This window comes from Cydia splendana, chromosome 16, assembly GCF_910591565.1.
Source record: "Cydia splendana chromosome 16, ilCydSple1.2, whole genome shotgun sequence".
Taxonomy (NCBI): Eukaryota; Metazoa; Arthropoda; class Insecta; order Lepidoptera; family Tortricidae; genus Cydia; species Cydia splendana.
The window spans coordinates 14593481-14612957 of NC_085975.1; the positions used below are offsets into that span (position 1 = coordinate 14593481).

The window sequence follows — 19477 nt, forward strand, 5'->3', positions numbered from 1 at the left end:
GCTATATAAAACGGCAATGTAAACTGACGACTGTGTGACGTAGGCTTGAGTCACTCTGGGAAGAGAAGACCAATGGGTACTATAACAGTCAAGGTATTATAATATTAGGTATTTATAAACATGGACAAGATACTAAAAATATGTACACACGACTTTACTGCCCATAAATGAAGGTAGTGTGGCACATGGTCCGTATATATTATATACTAAAATGAATTCTGCTATAAATAGGTGAATAGAATAGAATTCATTTTTAGTTAACCCTTTATAAGGCCCCAGTTCTACAGATATGCTACGTGAAAGTTAAATACACTACCATGTTTGTAATGCACTGGGGAACACATCTACGGCAAAACAAAACTAAATCATTAAGAAAAACATGTGGTCAATATATGCACTCTGCCTGTTAGTGCACTTGTGTTTTCAGATGATCTGTTTCCAATACACCTATTCACTGACATTGACATAACAAACATAAGGTGCTCTGTACAGACTGGCGTTTAATTGACTACATACGGTAAATCGAACATTATTGTGTATCTTGTAGTGGGTAGGATTAATATACGAATATCACTGAAAAAATTATAACCTGTGGCCCGTTGCAATTCACGATGGAGAGTGGATTTAGACCTTGTCATCATACCAATAAGAGTCTCGCCACTCGCCATCGTGAATTGCAAGAGCTATAATTCAAATTATTAGATACAGCGACGTGTATATTTTTAATAGTATAATGGAAACAATGACGATAGCTTGCTTCCTTTGACAGGCATAGTGCATAAATTGACCACATACTATAGATTAATTAATTACACTAAAATTAAATACTGACCGAAAAAGTATGAATGAGGAAAGAAAGCCTGATATATTCGCTATATAATACCATTATAGTTAAATAAAAAAGAGGATGTTCTTCTCCGTAAATGTTTATTAACTAAGTGGTTTCCAAATCGTCTCTGCCTTATAAAGGGTTAAGGTTTCAATGACTGGCCGCCCTTCAATAACTAGCAACCTTATACTAAAATGAATTCTGTTTTTATGTGAATATAACGTTATTATTAACGCATTCACTGCCAGGGGGCGTGGCCTAGGAACAAACTTGTATGACGGTGAACGCACATGTGCGTCGGGGGCAGTGAATGTGTTAAACAGTGGCTAGCAATTGACGAATTACCCTATGTCGCAAAAACACTTTTCTCCTTTTTGCTGTTGTCAAATCCCCTTACGAGTATCAATGGTGAAATTCATTAAAAAATAAGGGTGGGTGAAAATAATAAATAAATAAAAATAAATAAATATTAAGGACATTAAATTTTTACACAAATTGACTAAGCCCCACAGTAAGCTCAAGAAATAGCTTGTGTTGTGGGTACTCAGACAACGATATATCTATCTATCTTCTATCTATACATATAATAAAGCTGAAGAGGGTCGAAAGTCTGTACATGGAAGATATTTGAAAAAAAGTTGGCTGGGGATACTTAGAATTGATAACAGAACACGTTCCAACAGTTTTTAGAATTTTTGTCTGTTTTTCTGTTTATCTGTTTATCTGTTTGTCTGTTTATTTGAACGCGCATCACGTGAAAACGGCTGAACGGATTTTGATGAAAACTATACTAATCTGTCGAGAAAATCCCCGGCCAGGTTATAGGCTATAAAAATTCAACCCCTAAAAGGGGGCGTAGCCACAACACTTGATTGACTTAAGTTTGCCCCTGAATCGTATGGCGCTACTTAGGAAGGAGGGGCAAACTTTTTTCAAATATTTGCTAACACTATAGAGTACCCTGGTAAACTAACAGATGGCGCTGAATTTAATACGGTGTGACATAAATAAGCCACCGAGGAAGGATTTTGCCAAATTAACTCTAAGTTTAGAAGACCCCTCTTCTAAAATTTCAATCAATCGTACGGATATCAACAAATTTAATTGAATAATTGTGTTGATTTAATAATACAACAAAATTAAACGACAGTAAATTAATTGCCCCTCATTGCACAGTGCCATCTTTTGGGGAGCTGAGTAAACATTAAGTAACCAAGAAAACTAAAAATGAGTTTACATAGTTACGTAGTGGTTGGTAGTGGTAAAATAAACACACATCAACACGCGTATAATTGCATAAAATTATTTAAAATTATTTATTTTCACCGTCATGAATTATACCTATTCGTAATTATATCGCATCCATATCAAATCCATATTCATACGTATCGCCTCCTTAGGCACTTAATAATGGCCACTGCAGCAAATGACATTCGGTTGGCGACTGCAGCAGCATTACTCCGCTGCAACGTTAATGCTGCAGCACTGTCAATTTTTGTGATAAAATGATGTGACTGATTTCCACACTAAAAGTAAAAATGTACAACTGTCTGTCAAATTGCGTTTTTTTATATGGAAAAATTGTCGCGCTTGCTTCGCTCGCGTTTTCTATACCTTTCTGAGATATGATAAAGGTGACATTCGGATGGCGACTGCAGCAGCATTAGGTACTCTGTTGCAACGTTACTGCTGCGGCACTGTCAATTTTCGTGATAAAATGATGTGACTGATTTCCATACTAAAAGTAAAAATGTACAAGTGTCTATCAAAATCCGTTTTTAATATCGAAAAATTTTCCCGCTCGCTTCGCTCGCGTTTTCAATAACTTTCTAACATATGGTAAAGGTGACATTCAATCGACAGTGATATAATGATGTGACTGATTTCCATCCTAAAAGTAAAAATGTACAACTGTCTATCGAATTGCGTTTTTTTTTATATCGAACAATTTTCGCGGTCGGTGATAAAATGATGTGAATGATTTCCATACTAAAAGTAAAAATGTACAACTGTCTATCAAATTGCGTTTTTATATCGAAAAATTTTCGCGCTCGCTTCGCTCGCGTTTTCAATATCATTCTAGGATGATTATGATAAAGGTGACATTTGGGTGGCGACTGCAGCAGCATTAGGTACCCTGTTGCAACTTTACTGCTGCGGCACTGTCAATTTTCGTGATAAAATGATGTAACTTGTGACGATTACACAATAAACAGTACGACGCAACTACCCGCTAGCTTCACTCCGTGGAGAAGTGTCATGGCAGGCGGGTGGCTGGCGGAGTGCACGAGCAATAACAGTTGTTTCATTTGATCACCCAGTACACAACGGAGCCTGGACGTCACAGATGGCGACGAGGGTAAAATACTACAAAAAAAAATTAAGGAAAGGAAAGGTAACGGTGGCGGAAAAAAAAAAAAACAAACCTAAGGTATGGAAATCCTAACCTAATAGCTACCGTATTTGTCCATTTCCTCCCGAGCTGCCGATTGTATGCAGGTACTTAATACAAAATTTTGGGCGAGGTGATATTCAGTGTAACGAGTGACGTACGGTTGTACATAATGCGAAAATATTAAAACCGCAACGATTTTGTTGGGCGGTACTTACGTAAGTAGGTTATGAAATTCCAAACTCACGTAAGAGGAGTATTAAAGGAACTAATGCAGAATTTAAATATTACTGGAAAAACGTAGATCTAGTACCTATACCTAATTTTATAGTTTTGTTTACAATCAATGTTAATAAAAACAATTATGTATATGCACAGTTGATTTTGTCGACTGTTTACATAAGAACAGTGGTTGACTTTACAACTATTATTGAGTAAATAATTGATGGTATGTGGCTCGGGAGGAATGTTTACTAAGCAAAGAGGAAATATACGCGTGCTTATTACACTAACTCTTTGACAATGGCTACTGTGCGTGAGCCTGGTTGCCAAATGTAAATCCAAAGGTGTAATCGATGCAGGATGGATCAATAATTGGGGTCACTACAAAAAATAATGTACTCATGTTACATTATTCCTATGATGTGGCACCGACGTATTGGCCATGAAATGACAGAAACGAATATGCTGATGGTTTGCGTGTTACAAATACAGATGGTACATGGTTTATTTTCTGACTCAAAATCGTATATTAGAATTCATATGATATAAAGGGTAAATAATCAAACTACCTTCGCGGAAATCATGATTATTATGAGTTGTGTATTTACCGTTCATACTTAAAATATACCGACCTATTTAGTCGTGTAATTAAATACTAAGATATTTTTACATGAGGGAACGTATAGAGAAACCTGCATATTAAGTCGGTATAGTTGTATACATTTTAACGACCTTATGTCCTAAAAGAAATATTGTTCGGTTAAAATAACCAGTTATAATCAATTGAAATGCTATTTATAGCACGATATGGGTATGAATCGATGTTAACTTAGTGTCGACTTAACATGTATTTATATATTCATAGGTATGTGCTGTTTATGATAATAAACAATGCTAGCAAGTAACGGACCAGTTAAATTATCAAGGACCGTTACGATGTCAAGTGAGTCAAGAACTATAGATAGCGTACTTAGACTGATGAATGCCGAGGGCTTTGTTATTGTTTTACTGTAGGAGTAGACACGTAAACTCAGCATCAAATGAATTGAGTAGTAAGTCGGAGTCGGACTAACAAGAAAATAAATTACAAGAAGTAAACTGTACATCACATCTATGCTGCAGTAAGTAATAATTAGTAGGTTGAAACGTTCAACCGGTACTAGCAAAACAAATAATTAGTAGGTTGAAACTTTCAACCAGTACTAGCAAAACAAATAATTAGTAGGTTGAAACTTTCAACCAGTACTAGCAAAACAAATAATTAGTAGGTTGAAACTTTCAACCAGTACTAGCAAAACAAATAATTAGTAGGTTGAAACTTTCAACCAGTACTAGCAAAACAAATAATTAGTAGGTTGAAACTTTCAACCAGTACTAGCAAAACAAATAATTAGTAGGTTGAAACTTTCAACCAGTACTAGCAAAACAAATAATTAGTAGGTTGCAACTTTCAACCAGTACTAGCAAAACAAATAATTAGTAGGTTGAAATGTTCAACTGGTACTAGCAAAACAAATAATTAGTAGGTTGAATCTTTCAACCGGTACTAGCAAAACAAATAATTAGTAGGTTGAAACGTTCAACTGGTACTAGCAAAACAAATAATGAGTAGGTTGAAACGTTCAACTGGTACTAGCAAAACAAATAAGTAGTAGGTTGAATCTTTCAACCGGTACTAGCAAAACAAATAATTAGTAGGTTGAAACGTTCAACTGGTACTAGCAAAACAAATAATTAGTAGGTTGAAATGTTCAACTGGTACTAGCAAAACAAATAATTAGTAGGTTGATTGTTCAACTGGTACTAGCAAAACAAATAATTAGTAGGTTGATTGTTCAACTGTTGCTAGCAAATCAAATAATTAGTAGGTTGGAACTTTCAACTGGTACTAGCAAAACAAATAATAAGTAGGTTGGAACTTTCAACTGGTACTAGCAAAACAAATAATTAGTGGGTTGGAACTTTCAACTGGTACTAGCAAAACAAATAATCAGTAGGTTGGAACTTTCAACTGGTACTAGCAAAATAAATAAGTAGTAGGTTGAATGTTCAACTAGTACTAGCAAAACAAAAGAAATTATAAGCGAAATCATAACACTTACCTACGATACAAACAGAGAATAATTAGTAAGTTGAATGTTCAACTGGTACTAACAAACCAAAAGAGTCAAATGTACCTATTAACTAGTCTAGTAGACGCGATAGTGGTGGTTGGTACTAACGATAGGACCTTTTGTTATAGGTCGTCCAAATTAGTACAACATAGTACTTAAAAGTAAACTGACGCGATATAGTGTTGGTTGGTACTAACGATAGTATCTTGTTTTAGGTCATCCAAAATGTCCTAGATACCACCATTAGACGGATTCTTTAGCCCACCAAAACTTAATAGGGAGGCAAAATAGTCATAAATTGACATTATGTTAGTATAGAGTGACCTCCTATTATGTAATGTATTTATTGAATTCGAAATTATATAATAAGCAGTTTAGTGCCTCTGCCTACTGTTCCAGTTAACTTAAGGCGTAGGTATAGATGGATGGCCTCGGGCACATCAATAGGCATATCTACTAATGTAGATTCAGGATAGATTTCAATTATACAAAAAAAAAAATACGCCGGTTGGAAAACATTTCCTGTAAAGTATTACAATTTAATCTTCTTCTAACCTATACCCGTATCATAAATTTACTGTATTTTGCAGATGTTCGTATGGGTAAGAACTTACTGTATCAGCTTAAATAAAAACGAACAAAGTATATATAAAAATATATTATACGACGACTTAGACGGTATTCCGGTTAAAGATTGTTGTAGCAATCCTGTTGGAACAGTTAGAAGACAGGTTAAATTATAGTTTAAGAGAAACAAGCAGGTGACCAGGATAAGATTAATAATGCATTCTGCGTAAGTAGCCGTGGAAATTGTGGAACACAGAGGCATGCCTAAACTGCCCAAATAAAACCCATAAATAGATGAGGATATACAATTCTTCAAAATCGTATATGACCCAGATTTCATATAATAAATCCCAATTCCTATCTATTTTAGAGCCGGAATACATGATTCTATAGAATAATAATCAGGTTTGCCCTGTTTGCTCAATTACAAACCCAAGTACAACAGGTACGTAAATAGATGCTGGGCCTGTCATAATACATCATGTCATGTAGTACCTAAAGTCAATGCTGTAAAAACTGAAGTGGCGATGCGGGGAGCCTTACACGGTGAGGAAGCACTGCTTACTTAACTAAACTACGAAACTATACCCAAGGCAACCATGACTAAGGTACTAACAGAAAAACTCTAGTGACCAGCAGTTAACCTAATGTCTTGTAAATAGACATACGATTTTTGTCGGTTAACAGTGTAGATGAGGAAGTCCCTTTTTAACTACCTAGGTAGTAGGTACACCTACTCAGATGAAGACGAGTGATGTGTGTGATGTGATGACTAATTATAATTAAGTGTAATTAAAAAGGCATTTTACCGGAAAATATATTTCCTTATTTCAGTCACATGCATAAACTTACAATAATTAAGGATGCCAAAACGCTTAGGTATGCGGTTGAGACAATACATACATTAGAAATTATACATAGTCTCAGAACCGATACATTAAATCAAAACAGAAACAAATAACTAAATACTGTGTGTAGGTACCTACACATTATAAAATAAAAACAATAAGTATTCGAATTAACCGTGATTTTGATCGCTCTCAATGACAGTTTGCCTGATGTTTAATTTGTGAGGCTAACAAATTAAGTAAAACTAGTAGATTAAAGTTGTAGCTTGAATCACTTCATTGATCTACCCAAGAGTACACATTTATTGTACTAATTGAGCACTAAGACTCAAAAGACCAAAAACCTAGGTCTTATCATTTAGAAACGTTAAACGTAACGATAAAATGGTAAAGGACCTAAACATTCGAACTGTACTCTGATGTACTCAGTATTTCATGGGATCATGGTTAGAATAATGGAATTCCATTGGTTCGTTGGAAGATGTTTATTGAAATTAAATGACATACTTACCAATGGCAGGATATAGGAAGCAGACATACAAGGTGTATACCTATGTTTCAGGTTTATAAAATATGTTGCAAGTAATTGAAATAAACCGAAGAAAAGTGTATAAGTACAAATAATAATATTTATGTGACAGTCTGACAGTAATTATTGTGGAAATAATAATACAATACTTACTGGTCACAATTCAATTGAAAAATCAGCTTTCAATTAGTAAAGTGTTACGTTATTTTCATAACATAAATTGTAATTATGAAGAATCATAATCGAAGAATCGCATAAGTAAGTTGCTAGAATAATATTACATTCGATATTATATTTGCTGTGTTACTTTTTGAGCAATAAAATGAATAAAATAAATATTTGGATTAATTGATGTCAAGATTATATTATTCAAGTATTATAATTAAAGAACGATAATTAGATATGTATGCAATGCAATTAATAATAATAATGGTCAAATAGGCAGGTAAATCTTAGTAGGTACCTAACAAATTAATAATATATAAATTTATTTATATAGATTATTGTTTGCTTAACCTATTCACAAGTAAAACTAATCATACTTGACGTGGTACCTCTACAACGAATGTAACATTCCTACTTTATTTGACCTTGGATTATCTTCAAGTATTTTAAATTGCATTATAATTATATATTAACATCATACAAGACTAGTAAAACAGAGTCAATCAGTTATTGCCAATAAGTAACTAATGTCCAAGACGCTTGGCAAGCTTACAATGTTATTGTACCTAAATCATGAAATAGGTATTAATTAGGCAAATATTATATTGTATGCTAATGAAAATACCTGGAAATATGTAAGCATCAAAAGGAAAATGTAGTAATTAAGGCGTTTAAAGTAAATCTTTGAGTTATAAGCAATTGAATAAAAAACTCAAAACTGCAAATAGGAGAAGGAGAGGGACTGACACCTAAGAAGAAATTGTAAAAGTAAAATAATAGTTTTACAGATTTAAAGGCTTGCTAGTGTTGGAAAATATTTATTATTTAACTGTTGTAAAATGAATACATCCACACCTCGCCGAGTTTCTTACGCCGGTTCTTCTCGGGTCTGAGGTTAACCTTTCCGAACCGGTGGTAGTATACCTAGATTGGAAAAATAAATTAACCTAGCGAGTATAAGATAATACGATAAACTGAACTATTGTTGCATGATAAATATATAAGTAAAATAAATAAATCATTATAAAAAGGGAGAGATGTGACGATTACACAATAAACAGTACGACGCAACTACCCGCTAGCTTCACTCCGTGGAGAAGTGTCATGGCAGGCGGGTGGCTGGCGGAGTGCACGAGCAATAACAGTTGTTTCATTTGATCACCCAGTACACAACGGAGCCTGGACGTCACATAACTGATTTCCATTCTCAGCTGAAATGCAGCAATAAACGTCACTCAATTTACCTAAAAATTTCAATGTAATCTTGATGACCCTAGGCAGAGGGGGCACCATGGTCTAGAAATACTTGGGGCATCAAAATATCTTAATCCGGCACTGGTCGTTTGCGGAGTCAAACGATTTGGGACTCGCATTTTATACGCATTACCATGCCTTCCCGAAAATAATCGAATCATTCGCGAAAGTTTCGCAACGCATTGAGGTTACAAGGGGCACGTGGTCTTCCTCAGGAGTCTGAAGAAGACCACGATAAGTGGCGCTCTAGCCAGGCAGGCCGCTTCGCTTTCGCTCGCGCGCGTATACCTTACTGTATCGTCCGATATACACCTACTACTCTGTCGTTTAAATCCTTAGAGAATATAACCAATGGAGACGCCATGTCTATAATTTTCGGTACAAAATAGTCTGGCGTTTTTTGCGGGGGAGGGGCACATCAAATGTGTACCTACGTAACGTAAACATTATAGCCATGTCAGATAAACGTCGGTTGACCATTGGTCGCCTATTTTCGACAGAGGGGAACGCCTGTTAATGACCACTCCGTTTGGTTATATTCTCTAAGTTTAAATCACGTGTAAAATTTGAATAAGGGCGAATAAAACTATTGATTTTGGAGTGTAGTTTTATTTAGTGGTACCTCAGATTGTAAAATATTTTATCTGGACTTCAGTCCTCTAGCATATCCATATGTCAACTTAGTTCCGCCTCCAGGGGAGAGGGAGAGAAATTAGGATTAGAAATTAGCCGCTTACTGACACAGACCGAATTACACGCGGGCGGAGCCGCGGGCACAGCTAGTATAATATATAAATACTTAAATACATAGAAAACAACCATGACTCAGGAACAAATATCTGTATCATCATACAAATAAATGCCCTTACCAGGATTCGAACCCGAACCCGAACAGTAATAATTATGTACAACTTGTACCTACGTACAGACATGGTATTAAATATCGATATTGTATTAAATCTCCACTCCAAACTTCAAAACAGCGAGTCTATTTTACGAAATTTTAGAGCGCGTGTGGCCTTGACCGGTCGGATAGAATTTCAAAAAAATACACGAGAGGTTATGTGGGGGGAGAGGGTAGCCAAAAACCTCACCAAATATCACCAAGGGGGAGGGGGGTCAAAAAGTAGCCGAAAACACCTCGCGTGATTTGTGCACAACCATACCTACGGAACTAAATACTAAGAAGTAAGAGTTAATCGAGTTAGTAGGTACTTGTAATTAATAAGTGATTTTCACCAAGTAATTAATTTGAACACAATCTCGGAACTAGCTTTGTAATTGTTTAATTGAGAAAGCAGAAGTGCTCCATCAAAGATGCGTCGCTCTCTTATAATACACCTAATTTTGTGTTGTACTATAGTTCATTTCAGCAATGGTAAATAAATATTTGGTTTGTTATGGCATTACATTACATAAAACATAATGTGGCTTTCTATTAGAGAATGGACCTAATGCATGTGCAATAAGGACCTTTTTATCAGAATTTCTGATGGAGTTTCAGATAAAAAAGACCTTATTGCACTTGATGCATAAGGACCCTTCTGTGATGGAAAGCCACATATTTCGTATTAAGTAAAATATAGAAGATACTTCTCGATACCAGTATTTTAAGAACTTCCAAAGTAATAAAAACGATTGTAGAGAAAATTGCTTGTACTTACTCGTATTTAATGCTGACAGTAATAAATAAATAGGTACTTAATTCGAATATTTGTTTAAATTGAATTTGGCTTGAAGTATCATTGATACAACCTGATACAACTGACTGTAACTTTACTTGCCTTTATTACTGTTTTTTTTTTATAAACATCGCCTTACATCTAGAGTTAGACCAAGAGAAATCTGCAACGATTTTGATAGCACAGGCATTGTTTGCAATGTTATGTATACGTTATAATTTCAAAGAAGCTTCAAATAACACTTGCACTGCGTGTGCTATCAAAATCTTTGCAGACTTTTTTTTTGCTCTAACACTATCAACTTTTTCAGGATGCAGTAAAGGTACCTAATTATATTACTCATATTAAGCTCAATTTTTTTTTCGTGCCGTCCAATGTACATTAGGATGTATGTCACCGTTAAATTGTAAAAACCGTTAGTTTATAATCTAACTAGCGAGATTGTAAACTGTCGAAAATTTGTGTACCTTAACATGCTGCTTACAATTTAACGCTTTATTTTTCGTTAGATTATAATCTATCGAAGTGAAACCGTCATATTGTGAACTGGCGTACGAAGGAACGCGCCTCAAGCGCTGATTGGTTGAACGTTGTGAGCTGCGCGCCGCCATATTTTAGTGTCGATAAATACATAGATCTGGCGGCTTAGCACGGTCGCGTTTTTATCCCTTGTCACCATGCCTGTCACGTTCTAACAAGTCCGTAAGTGCGAAAGGGACGCGCATAGTGATAGACGATAAAAATGGAACCGTGCTGCGCCCACTGTTGTCGAATGCAAACAAACAGTGTTTTGATTACTTTAAATTGATTTCGTATGTTCTAAAAACTTTAAAATTAGTTACCTACATGACATTGTTGCTGAATGGTGAAGTAAAATTCATCTGTGTTTAACCAAAGAAGTGCAGTTCAAATGATAAAAAAGAGGGGAAATATTGCTGGGTTTCTGATTTTTAATTTTATATTTAGTTGTATTTCCGAGGCGTCCGACATGTCATTTTCTATGACGGCTGATCGGTGATCACTGATCACGTGGTGCTTTCCATGGAAAACGAGGTGCCGGAAGCTCCGGCCCGACCCCGGCCTGGTTTAGCGTGAGTCTATTACGCGGATACGAGGTTCCGCAGCAGCAGGGCGGTGGAGAAAGAATACTCACTGTTCGCACAATGCACATGAACTTTATTATCTAGTAAATAATATATGTTAATACAATTATGGGAGCCAAAGCTTACGCGTCCGACCATCAACGCAGCCGAAATCAAAGAGAGAGAGCAAATAGAGTAGCGACATAGACTAAAGAACATAAGGTTTCATTCACACATGCGTACATTCATTGGTTGGTATTATAAGGGTGTACATACAAGATTCAGTTTTCTAACACTTCCCCTCACACTTATAAGACCAAATGTCTCATGCTTAAACACAACATAAGTACACAGAACACTATACAAAACTAACATATGTTGTCAATGTGTATTGGCACATCCCTGATAAAAGGCTTGAACTTAATATAATATCAATTATATTAGTTAACATTTACAATAATGCTTGCCTTAAGTAGAGACTAACTCTATCCATATACACATTCGTATAATAACATGCTTTCACGAGACACAAACATGGACTGAGTGAAGAAAGAATGCATGCTATTTTTACGATTGCACATGTACATTTGTAAACAATATAAACGATTATATAATGATTTTACATGCACATAATGCAAACATGCCTACTCATTTAACTTTATATTCATGCTTTGAATAAATTTGGAATGTTTATAAAGACTCAGCGGTTTGGTAAGTACATCGGCTATCATTACTTCTGTTGGTAAGTATTTTACAGTTAACATATTATTATGTACCAAATCTTTTATATGGTGATACCGTACATCTATGTGTTTGGTACGTTTATGTGAATATTCTTTACAAAGTAAAAGCTTGTGCGCACTCTGATTGTCATTGAACACAGTGATGTTAGGTTTCACATGTAAAATTTCAAACAAAATATTTTTGATGAAACATAGGTCTTTACATACATCATTAATTGAAATAAATTCACTTTCAGTAGAACTGAGTGCTACACAACGCTGTTTGCGTGATTCCCAATGTATACAATTCGAGCCTAACTTTATTACAAAACCAGTATAAGAGCGTCTATCTACATCATTAGCCCAGTCGGCATCAGCATATGCAATTAAATTCAATTCTCTACTCTTTATGAAATATAAGGAATAGTTAATTGTTCCCGCTAAATACCTTAAAATCCGTTTTGCTGCAAGCCAATGACTTTTATTAAACTTTGAATTATACTGACTTAAATGGCTACAAGCATATGCTATGTCTGGCCTGGTACAAACAGCTAAGTACATCAAGGAACCAATAAGTTCTCTGTAATTATAAGTTTCATCACATAAATTTTCTCCTTCAGATTCAAATTTACATCCTACAGACATAGGTGTAGAGACAGGTTTACAATTTTCCATATTAAACCGCTTGAGTACTTTCATAATATAGTCGCTTTGATCTAACTTTAATACATTTCCCTCCCTTACAACATTGATGCCCAGACAACTTTTTAAATTTCCTAAATTCTTACAATGAAATTCACTCTGTAGTAAATTAAAAAGATTATTTTTACAGGATTCGTTATTCGAGAAAATGTAAAAGTCGTCTACATAAAGCGCTACTACTATTAAACTATTTTTATCTTTACTTATATAGATACAAGGTTCATGTTTACTTTGAACAAACCCATTTTCACACAGTAATTTATTTACTTTGTTATTCCAAATTCTACTAGCTTGTTTAAGACCATAGATCCCTTTTTGTAACAAACAAACTTTATTTTTATGGTTATTATTAAAACCTGGTGGAAGCTCCATATAAATGGTTTCCTCAAGGTCTCCATTGAGAAAAGCTGTGGTCACATCAATGTGATCTATGCTTAAATCATACTCACAAGCTAAAGCAAACAATATTCTCATTGTACTATGTCTTACAACTGGTGAAAATGTGTCTTTATAGTCCACACCAGGGACTTGTGTATAACCCATGGCAACAAGACGCGCTTTAAATTTATCAAAGTTACCCAATGCATCTGTTTTGATTTTATATACCCATTTAGACTTTATTACGTTCGTATTATGTGGCCTATCAACTAATCTCCAAACTTTATTAGCTATAAGAGAGTCAAACTCACATTTCATTGCGGCAGACCATTCTGCACTAAGGGGACCAGTGACAGCATCCTTATACGATAAGGGTATGTCTAGGCTGTGGACAGACGCAGCATCGTGCGCTACCATGGAGTAGTCTGACGTGTAATCAGCATACCTTTTGGGTTTTTGTGACCTTGTAGTACGTACGGGACGCGAGGAATGTATAGCCGGCGCATCAGCTGGGGGCCGGGCTTCCCCTGAATGTGACGGTCGCGGCGACAGCACTACAGACTCGCTCGACGAGTCACCTGAGCCCGAAGTAGAGCAGCCTGGCTCCTCATTCTCGCTTCCGGTACAGAATTCCTCCGAATCTGAAAACACCATGGAAGAATCATTAGGTTTTTGAGTACACATTTGTTTTTCGCTTCCTGGGTTGCAGATTGGAATTTGCTCACTTTGAATAGACATTGAATCCACATCAGTTTCACTAGAGACTAGATTTTCATTACATTGACTAGGGATTTCAATTACATTATTCTTATTTAGATTCTCATTATTTTTATTAGGAATTCCAATATTATTATGACTAGATTTATCATTATCATTAGAAATAAATTCAAATTCATAAAATATATTCTCATTGTCAGATTGGTTAAAACTTAATTTATCTAAATTGTTGTAAAATTTATCTTCTAAAAACACAACATTTCGAGACAAGATCACTTTCTTAGGGTTCAACGGATCCAAAAGCCTATAGCCTTTTGTCGTTTCACTGTAACCAACAAAAATATAAGGTTTGCTTCTAGGATCAAGTTTGCGACGATTTTCTTTAGGTATTAAGGAATAGGCAATGCAGCCAAAGACGTGAAGATGCCTGAGGTCTGGTGTAGAACCTGTCCAGAGCTCTTCAGGGGTACGTCCCGACAATGCACTTGTTGGACTCCTATTCTTTAAGTATGCAGCAGTCATAACTGCTTCACCCCAAAAACACTTGCTGAGACCAGCTTCATATAACATACATCTAGCCTTGTCAAGAAGAGTCCTATTCAGTCTCTCAGCAACATCACACTGCTGATGGCAGTAAGGAACACTCTTCTGATGAACAATACCTTCTCTTCTAAGAAAATCAGCAAAACTTTTGTTACAATATTCAGACCCAAAATCTGTCCGAAGAGTTTTAATTGGCAATCCTAATTGTTTTTCTACTAAATTCTTGTAAGTAATAAAATGTTTAATTACCTCGGATTTATGACGCATGAGGAAGATGTGTGACTTCCTGGTGTAGTCATCAGTCATGGTAACCATGAACCTCGCACCTCCAATGCTGTCTTCTTGAAACGGACCTGCTACATCGCTATGCACTAGTTGCAAAGGTACGTGTGCACGTGTAGCCTCGCCCACGGGATACGGCAAGGCAACTTGCTTCCCAAGCAGACAGGTCTCACACTTCGCACCAGAAGTTTCCTGAAATTGTATACCAGTTGCAGGATCATCCCTTAGAGTACACATGCTTTTAAAGCTGAGGTGACCTAAACGGGAATGCAGAAGTTGAACCGGCAGAGAAGAAACAGCTACATTAGCACTCTGTGTATCTTGCCTATTATGCAAAAACATGGAAGAGTGCACTTCTTGCGAAGTTCCTTTTCCTTGACTACACCCATCCCATTCATATAAACCGTTCCTATTAAATGCTGAGGTAATAGGGTTGCCATGAATTTTACAACTATTGTATATATTACATTTCTCTTTGGTAAAAACTACAGTATAGCCTACATCACACAATTTACTAACAGATAATAAATTAGCGGTCAAGTTTGGAACATATAATACCTTATTAAGTTTATCGATGACGCCTCCCACTGGCAGTTCCCCGACGCCTTCAGCCGATATAGAGTCATCGTTGGCCAAAGTCACTTTACTTCCTTCGCCCGGCAGCTCCTTGTAGTCCTTCAGGATTGTCTTGTCGTTGCAAAGATGATTGGAGCATCCAGAGTCCAGGTAAAAGGATGACTTCTTCACAAAAAAGGCTTTCGATGACTCGGTAGCCAGAAGCGACCGATTCTTCACCTTGTCCTTCCTATATTTGAAGCACTTGCTTTTTATATGGCCTGATTTTCCGCAGTAGTGACAAGTAACCTGTTTTTGTTGTCTGGGTACTGTGTTTCTTGCCTTGGAGAACAGGGCGGCTTCATCTACACAGGAAGATCCTTCCATTTTCCTCGATTCTTCTTGAAGAAGGCGAGATCTCACCATATCAGCGGTGAGGTTGGTGTCGGCGATATTTGCAGTCTCGAGGTTGCTTACCAGCGCGTCGTATTCGTCTGGCAGTCCGCTAAGGAGAAGTTCCACCACTTCTTTATCTTCTATGTTCTTGTCAATATCCGCCAATTGATGAACGAGCGACATCACCGCTTCCAGGTAACGGGACATGCAGTTATATTGCTTGTACTCTATACGATGCAGCTGCCGCAATAGCAGCACGCGCCTGTACAAACCTTTGTTTTCAAAAACAGTTTTTAGGTTATCCCACGCTTCTTTAGCGGTCGTCGCCTTTCTGATGTGTTGTAGGCACGCGGTCGAAACGCTGAGGCCGATGCGAGCCAATGCTCGTTTAACGTGCGAAGGGTCAACGTCCGTCCCTTCCACAGTCTCCCACAAACCGTCCAGGGTCAGCAGCATCCTGATCTGGTACTTCCATGTCTGGTAGTTTTCCGAGCCACGTAGCTTTTCTATCGAATGGTTGGAGTAGCTGAGAGGTTGGTTTTGATTCACCTCGACCATGATGAATGCGCTTACCGGCGATCATAGGATGATGACCCACGTGTGGATGGCGTGATGGCGAACAGTGAATATATATCAATCGTGACTGTGCCCAGAACCTATTACGCGGATACGAGGTTCCGCAGCAGCAGGGCGGTGGAGAAAGAATACTCACTGTTCGCACAATGCACATGAACTTTATTATCTAGTAAATAATATATGTTAATACAATTATGGGAGCCAAAGCTTACGCGTCCGACCATCAACGCAGCCGAAATCAAAGAGAGAGAGCAAATAGAGTAGCGACATAGACTAAAGAACATAAGGTTTCATTCACACATGCGTACATTCATTGGTTGGTATTATAAGGGTGTACATACAAGATTCAGTTTTCTAACAGAGTCATCCTTAACTTAAGATTAAGAATGTAACGTTTACGATTCTATATCGTATTGTTGTAGCGGTGGTGGCCGAGTGGATATGACATCCGACTTTCAATCCGAAGGTCGCCGGTTCAAATCCTGGCCCGTACCAATGAGTTTTTCGGAACTTATGTACGAATTATCATTTGATATTCACCACTAGCTTTTCGGTGAAGGAAAACATCGTGGGGAAATGGTAGGTGTATGTGAAGTCCCCAATCCGCATCGGGCTAGCGTGGGGACGATAGCCCAAGCCTTCTCGCGCATGAGTGGAGGTCCGTGCCCAGCAGTGGGACGTATATCGGGTGAATTATTATTTGTATCTCCGTTTTAAAACACTCGGGTCTTTCGAGCCCGGTCATTTATAAGGCGTGCGTGGGGATATAGATCCAACACGTAGAGGCCGTTTGGAGAGATTTGATGTCATATAGAACGCCTGCTGCAACCCATTCACGGGTACATCAATAGATACCCGTGAACCGGTTTCAGCAGGCATTGTAAGCTATTGTAGAGAATATGGACAGAGTCTATGGTTTAAGTTTGGGTGGAAAAAAGACTGGGCTATTGCAAAGAAGTCTGGACACCTGCCATAACACTGCTTGCACAAGCTATCGAGGCAGGCGATGACTCGCCACTCGTTAGATGGGCACCTGATGCGCCATCGTAAAGACGGTCAGGGGAAACATCGGTGTGAGCGGCTCAGGGGTGTCGAGAGGTGTGCGCAGCTTTCTACCCAGTGGCTGTTACCAGCCACTGTGCCAACTCGCGTCTTATGCATCTTTCACTTCCACCCCTGGAGCATATAGCTCTAGCGACTCCTTTCTGGACGGCCAATGAAGGCAAGCCAGAGCTGAGAGTCCTGCGGGTCCCTTTGAGGTCCACTCCGACCAACGAAGACACGCCGGAGACCCTGACCAACTCTCTTATTATTATTGTGTATGTTTTTTGTTTCACGAGAAAGTGACGTTTCTGATTTTATTATTATGTTACTATGTTTTCTTAAATAATATCAGAATTATTGATTCTCTTCTTAATAACAAATACATAGGTACTTGATATCACAATATTTGAAGCGTATTTTATTAATATGACAGACACCCGTGTTTGATTCTTAACTCTATGGACACAGAACGGGCTACTGTAAGACCGACCAATCAGCGTGCGAGGTGCGTTTCCTCGTGTGTCAGTTCACAATTTTACGGTTTCTTGTCGATAGATTATAATCTACCGAAAAACAATCCGTAAAATTGTAATCACTAAGTTACGGTACACAATCTTTCGACAGTTTACAATCTCGCTAGTTAGATTATAAACTAACGCTTTTTACAATTTTACGGTGACATGTATATACATTGGGCTTCATTAAAAACAAAGAAGGTAGCATTTCATTTATCTCGTAAAAATTTCGAACAAATTAAATTCAACCTAATTTAAAAACCAACTATATTCAAACTTCCTCGGCTATTATTTTGTATGCTGGGCTGCACGGGCCTGTGACTATACTAATTTAATACTTCTTTATCCAGAATACAAACCACAGGTCGATGAAGCTGTCTTGATGGTCAGAACACTAGAAACAACTATAAAAGACCTCATGGACATCATACCCAACCAGATCTACAATAACGGAAAACTAGAGCACTGTCTGAATCGACCTAAGAAATTAATGAAAAAACTTACAAGTAAGAAATGTTCAAAAGAGGAGGAAATGCTTCAGGACGAATATAAAACTTATGGGAAAAAACCATGGACGGTACACCCCTTTTAAATACTTTGTTTTACAAGCAAAGCAATTTCCATTGGAGCGTTTGATATTATTTGGATACTTCGTGGGGTTTAGAAAATACCAAATAAAAAAATTATTTAAAAGTTGCCTTACTTTATTTTGGTGTTTAAAAAAACATTAATAAATATTGATATATGCCGTAGTTTTATGTTATTTATTTACTGGTTCTTCTATCCTTACGTCTCTACATTCTACTTCCTACCCCATCCGCTTAATATAGCAATCCAAATATATGTGACGTCCCACGGGTAAAGGTACCTTATGGCGGTTGGCGCTTACGCTATTATTAACGCTGCTCCAATATTATTGCGGCGCTATGCGACGTAAGCGCCGGCCATAAGGTACCTTTTTCCATGGCACGTCACATATTATCATAAATACGAATCTGTTAGCTCTTTATGTAACATTGAGCGACCGGCGGCGGTGGCGGCGGCAACTATAGGTCGGAACGAAAGGTCCAATCTGAACTAATGGTTGAAATTTGATACTTATAGAGTTAATTGGAGTACCTACTAGTTTTTATCGTGAAAAACATCAGTCCACGCGGACAAAGTCGCGGGCAGAAACTCTTTTTTTATCTTTGTCGTTTCATGCGTCACTCTTGAACATACATACATACACACATACATATTTTTTTGAAGTGACGGCTATATATGTACCTACCAATACCTACCTACTATTACCTAATATGGTAATGACGGGTGAATAAAGCCAGCTCCGAAAATCTTTAAAGCTCGCCAGACATCGCTGGCC

General features: G+C 37.2%; 1 long non-coding RNA gene across 1 annotated transcript; it reads left to right on the forward strand.

Annotated features, from left to right (window-relative positions):
- The first annotated feature begins 10120 nt into the window (after window positions 1–10120).
- Window positions 10121–18860, forward strand: LOC134797909 (uncharacterized). The gene is made up of 3 exons (XR_010145129.1): window positions 10121–10298; window positions 10913–10924; window positions 18465–18860. It is a non-coding gene; the product is annotated as an uncharacterized LOC134797909 (long non-coding RNA).
- The last annotated feature ends 617 nt before the right edge of the window (window positions 18861–19477 follow it).